Consider the following 6,142-nt stretch of genomic DNA (forward strand, 5'->3'; position numbering starts at 1 on the left):
GAACACCCCGCGACCGCGACTACAAGCATAAGAGTATTATATAAACTACAATTACAAGTCCAATTCACAAGAATATATACAATCCATCATTAAATATATAAATTCCATACACATTGTTATCAACGTCCTAGAGCTAGCCTTTCAGTCTCATGAAGGTGTTGGTATTGAGGATTTGTACCTAACTTAGACTCTCGGTCATGGTAGGCGCCTCTGACGTGTACAATCTGGTCCAATATGAAGTTGCAAAGATCGCTGATGAGCTCTAAGAGTTGGTCATCCTTGTATGGGCCTTTTTCATTCCTTTCTCTTCTCTCCACTACAAGAAAACAAGTTTCGGTTTAGTATTTCATATCATTTACGAAGTTTTTATACTACGGGTGAAGAGGTTCAAATTTAACCTTAAGGGGTGTCTCCTGTAGGCACCGGTGTTACCCATTATAGAACATATATAGTATCCACAATGTACACTCCCAGGCTTCTGCTTGGGGCACTGTGTGTTTTGCATATGAAAATGTTAAGTAATGCTTTTGACAGCCATGTAACGGAGTACTGAAGAAGTAAGTTACACTTACCGCACATAGTGTTTTTATAGCCAGCTTTTCCTTCCTTGCTGGATCATGCCTTCCATGATGATTAGTGACATAGAACCTAAATGCCCTGCTCGAATTATTTTAGCAAATACAACTTGTTCATATCCAAAAGTGAACGTTACAAGTATGTATACAAACATATAAGCTAATGAGGATTGTCGATATGTATACGTCTTGAGAATCGATATGAAGTCTTTGTATGTCACCGTGTCCTTATCTAATGAATCAAAGACCCATGCCATGCTCCTCCCGACATCGACGGCTATACAAATCCAAGTGTTGCTGCATGGATTTAATCATAGAACTAGATAAGCCCTTCTGCATCGAATAAAATATATCGAACAAAGCTTTAAGTATAGGGTTGAGCTTACTCGAAGTTGTATGGTAGCCATATAGTAGAGTGGTGTTGGAGATTTTTGAAAGCCAAGGCAATGTATGCCGCAACCTTAAGGGACTCTTCCCTTAGCTTCGCACTACGGATGCGCTCTTTCTCCCGAAGAGTCTTTGCAACTGCTAGCTCTTTGGCATCCAGTGTCCACCATTTAGGGTAATTAAAATTTGTTTGGGCTATAGCTTGAGGGTCTACATACCCGGCTTTCACACTTGGCATTTGTTTGACAATGTGCACTTGCATTCTACAAATCATGGCGTGGGTTAGTTACAACAAAATTCAAAGATTACATTCATATCATATCGGGAGGACAAGGACTTACAGGCACCATGTGCGAATTAGATTCATCTCTATTTCTCCCAGGTGAAAGCATGTGTGCATGTCATTGAAGTCAAAGACAATTTTTCCGGCTAGGCTTCCAAATGTGCCGGTGGGAAAGCATGCTTATATGATATCTATGCTCGTTGGGAGAACACGCAAGTATCAATCATAGAACCTTCTCATTCCAAGTGGTAGGCGCTGGATGTCCCAGTTTGGTAGGAAGGGCTTGAACTGGTCATGGGAATACCACTTGGACACTGACGAGACGTCTTTGATCGGAACATAAACTGGCCTTATGTTGATTGGAATCTTCTTTCGAAGTTCCCATTCAGGCACGTCCTCATCTTCTTGTGCATCACCTTCTTTAGTAGGCACTCGTTGTTCATGTATCGGTTGTGCTTGTTGAGAAGACTGTGGCATCTCATGATGCACTTGCTCGGTACGAGCTGGAGAAGGTTGTGGCATCTCATTAGGCACATGCTCGATAAGAGGCGGGGAAGAATGTGGCATCTCAGGAATGTGGGGGTCACGAGACGGTGAAAATATCTCCTCGACCTCAACAAATCGCTCCAAATTTGGGAGAGGGGGAGACGGCAAAGAAGCAGTCAATATAATGTCCCGTTTGTGCCAGAGGATGAACTGCCCCATAACATCTCCGAGTAACACCAGCCCCTCGGGAGTTGCGTAGTCTATCCTCCACTGCATGAACTCGGGCTTCACTGTATGCACCTCGACCCTAGTGTAGTCTAGCGGTATCTTATTATTGTGGTGTAAGCCACCGGGAGGATGTGCCACGCCCGTTGCCACCTCCATCACAGTGTTCTGTCGGCCGCTGAGAAACACCAAGGTGTAACTAGTTGGTTCCCGTATGCGATCGACTAGGGTTGTGGCTGCAGTGGAACCTTGGCTGCTAAGAACTTTCGGAGGGCTGCCAACTAATGCTAGTTCTCCCAGCGGTGTCACTAATATCTATGACTCCGTAGACAGTCCTTGCTCCTCCAGCGCCTTCGCAACTAGAGCCTTCACTTGGAGCTCAAGACTAGTCTCTCGGTCTCGGCCATGTTTCTTGTACATGTGCCTGTTCTCTTTGAATCCTTGCTTCCAGGTCATACTTTTTCCTAGCCCCCTGGTGCGGCCTGTGTGCTCCTTGTTTCCCAAGCCAAGGCTAAGCTCATCCCTCTCTCTGGAAGGATTGAATGAGCCCGTCTCTTTGTCTTCAGCACATTTCAGTATCCTTGATACCGTCTCTTGGGTCTCCGGCTTATCAAACTTAAGATTACTACCGGATGGTTCTGTACTCCTCGCATATATCTAGTTCCTTGAGTGTACCTTCAAGTTGTCACATCGATATTTCTAGCAGCTGCGGCCTCTTCATCCATCTTCCTAAACTGCTCTTCCTTGGCATAGTAGCCACCGAGGCCTAGATGATGGTGGTGTTTTTTCCTCTTCGCCAGCTCGATGTTACGGGCACTGAGCTCCAATGCCTCTGGTGAAGTCTTCTGAGCCATGAGCTCCTCCCATTGACTAGGAGTTACTTTGCTGAACTCGTTGAAGGGAGTTAACCCCTTTTGGATATACTTCGTGTTGAAGGGAGTTAAGCTGGTCCTCTAGTGCTTGCTCCTCAAGGGTTGGCTGCTCATCATGCTCGGGGCATCGAGCTGCACTGTCTGTTGTCCGCGACATTATTTCGCGCTTTGTTCTAAAAGATGCAAGAAAGTGTGCTTTAGGTACGCGAGATGGTATACAAAATAAAAAAGGGCTATAAACCAAAGTAGTCCTATAAAACAACAATATATCAAAAAAAACTAGTAGTAGCAGTAGTAGAGGCCTCAGAAACATGTCAATCATCATCTGATCTTGAACTTGGAGCATCAAAGCATCATAACAGAGAAGAGAGGAGAAGGTAATGTAGGGGCGACTTCTAATGATGCCAAGTTCCTCACAAGTTCTTGATCATCAGCTCATATTCCATATAATGTATGGACTTAGACAATTTCATCATTGGCAAAACAAAGAAGAGGAGAGAGGAGATTTGGCAAAAAAAACCAACAGTTGCTTAGCAAACATAGTGCAGCAGCTGATGGCAAAAGACAGGAGTAGTAAGAGCAGTGGAGTAGTAGTGTAAGAGTAGTGAAGTAGTAGTAAGAGTAAGGGTATAAAGTAGTAGCAAGGACAACTTAAGTATTAGTTAAGTAGTAGTATAGAGTAGTAGCAACAGTTAAGTAGTACAGAGTAGTAGTAGTATAGAGCAGTGGCAGTAGTTATGTAGTAGTAATAGTATAGAAAAGTAGAGAGTAGTAGAGATAGTAGAGTAGAGTAGAGTAGAGGAGTAGTAGTAAAAGTAGTAGAGTAGAGCAGTAGTAGTAGTAGTAAAAAAGCAGCAGCAGTTAGTATAGGAGTAGGAGTAGAGCAGTAGTAGTAGTATAGAGAGTAGTAGTAGTATAGAGTAGCAGCAGCGGTTAGTATAGGAGGAGTAAAGCAGTAGTAGTAGTATAGAGAGTAGTAGTAGTATAGAGTAGCAGCAACAGTTAGTATAGGAGTAGGAGTAGAGCAGTAGTAGTAGTATAGAGAGTAGTACGAGTAAGAGTAGTGAAGTAGTAGTATAGAGTAGCAGCAGCAGTTAAGTAGTATAGAGTAGCAGCAACAGTTAGTATAGGAGTAGGAGTAGAGCAGTAGTAGTAGTATAGAGAGTAGTAGTAGTATAGAGTAGCAGCAGCAGTTAGTATAGGAGTAGGAGTAGAGCAGTAGTAGTAGTATAGAGAGTAGTAGTAGTATAGAGTAGCAGCAGCAGTTAGTATAGGAGTAGGAGTAGAGCAGTAGTAGTAGTATAGAGAGTAGTACGAGTAAGAGTAGTGAAGTAGTAGTAAGAGTAAGAGTAAGAGTACAGACTAGTAGGAAGGACAGCTTAAGTAGTAGTTAAGTATTAGTAGCAGTAGTACTAAGGATTTGATATTGACGACCACTGCTAGTAAGCATCAAGACAGTGACAACCACTGCTAGTAAGCATCAAGACAGTGACAACCAGTGGCATGTGCTAAAAGTAGTAAGCATCAAGACAGTTGAAAGTATGCAGTGTAAGTGCCATGGAGCCCAATCAAAACCAAACACAAAACATAGAACAAAATATCCTCCAGCTTCTATGTCAAACATGATAAGCAATATTTTGACAAGCAAGCTAGCACATCTCATTACGTTGAAGTCAAACTGATAACTGAACAATGGAAACTAAATTCTTCTCTGCAACGTCATGTATCAATCCAACCATAGTTCAAATGCAAGAACCTACCACAAATCATATCATGTCATACTGCAAATAAGAAATAACATGTGTACTTGCTGATAAAAAACAAATAATTAAGTTTTACTATAGTATATAATCCAGGAAGTCAGAACAGATCATTAAAGAAATAACATGTGTACTTGCTGCTAGAAATTTCATGTTCATCACCAGCACCATGTAAAAAAATCCTGCAAACTGCATTCTTAATTTCTAATCCGTTGACAAATTGATATCTCGATACCTAAATTTTTGAAACTGCCACTCTAAAAAAAACTTATATCATGTTAAGTATAAATAATAATCATTCTATTTTTTTCTCTGTTCAGCAAGAATAATCAAGCATGAGACAGAATATATAAATAATAATCATTCTATTTTTCTCTCTGTTCCACATCAGCTGCCTACGTCGTCAACATCTTTGGGGACGCCCTTAGGGCACCTATGTAAAGTGTTCAGACAAACAGACACAGATGTATAAAAGCAAGTACGATAGGTTAATCTAAAAAAGCTATATAAAAGATGCCATCTCAGATGTTTAGTGAGATGAAGAATGATTAGAAAAGAGGAAAAACAAAACAGACGATAAACTTACAAACTAGCTACTCCCTTCCGGTATACTAGTATTTTCTAAGGCGTGCAATAGTTTCAAGAAAAAAATATATACTCTGCCTATTGAACCACATATATGCTAAAAACCACATATAATTTCTCTGTCTATTAATTTATAATAGTTTTTATAGAATAAATTTTTTTAGCTAATCACATGTCTTCTCTATATCATCTATCTATCTCATCTCCTCATATCTTGGTTTTTATCTAAGAAACTATTTCCTCATCTATCTTCTTTAATTGCAGTGACACATCATCTTTTCCTTAGTTTAGATCCTGATTATTGAACATATAACTAGTTTCATCTTTCATGGTTGGGAGTTCCCTTAGAAATTGGACCGGAGGTAATTCATCATAGGCTCCAAAATATAAAGGAATCTCTATGACAGAATGATGTGGTCAGATATTTCAATTGAAAAGTATTATATGAATGAGCTATTAGATTGGTTATTATAGACAGCGGTATCTTCTAGCCACTAGTTAGCTTTATTACTAACCATTTCTCTAATTACTAAGAGAGAAATTTTATTATGTTATTATAAAGTATTGGTTTAAAGTTTATACCAATAATGAAAACATTTGTTTAGATGTAGTCAAATATTTTGTTAGCAAATGTTACTACTAAATATCAGTACAAATTTAACCATCTTATCCATCTCATAATCAATCATCACGTGCTGGCAGTACAATCACGTGGTTCCTCCTCTAGAAAGAATATCCCTATTATCATGACGCAAGCGAAGACGTCACGAGCCGCTCGTGCTCACCCAACACAATCATGCAAACTCTTAATTTCTAATCCTGCAAACACAAGCATACTAATTTTTGAAACTGCTTATATCATGTTCAATTTCATTCCCTTCAGTTCTGGACTTATGACAAATCTCATGCTAATTGAAGCAAACACAAGCATACTAATCTTACGATAAGTCTGAAGGCGAAGGCATAGAA

Source organism: Miscanthus floridulus, chromosome 9 (assembly GCF_019320115.1).
Source record: "Miscanthus floridulus cultivar M001 chromosome 9, ASM1932011v1, whole genome shotgun sequence".
NCBI lineage: Eukaryota > Viridiplantae > Streptophyta > Magnoliopsida > Poales > Poaceae > Miscanthus > Miscanthus floridulus.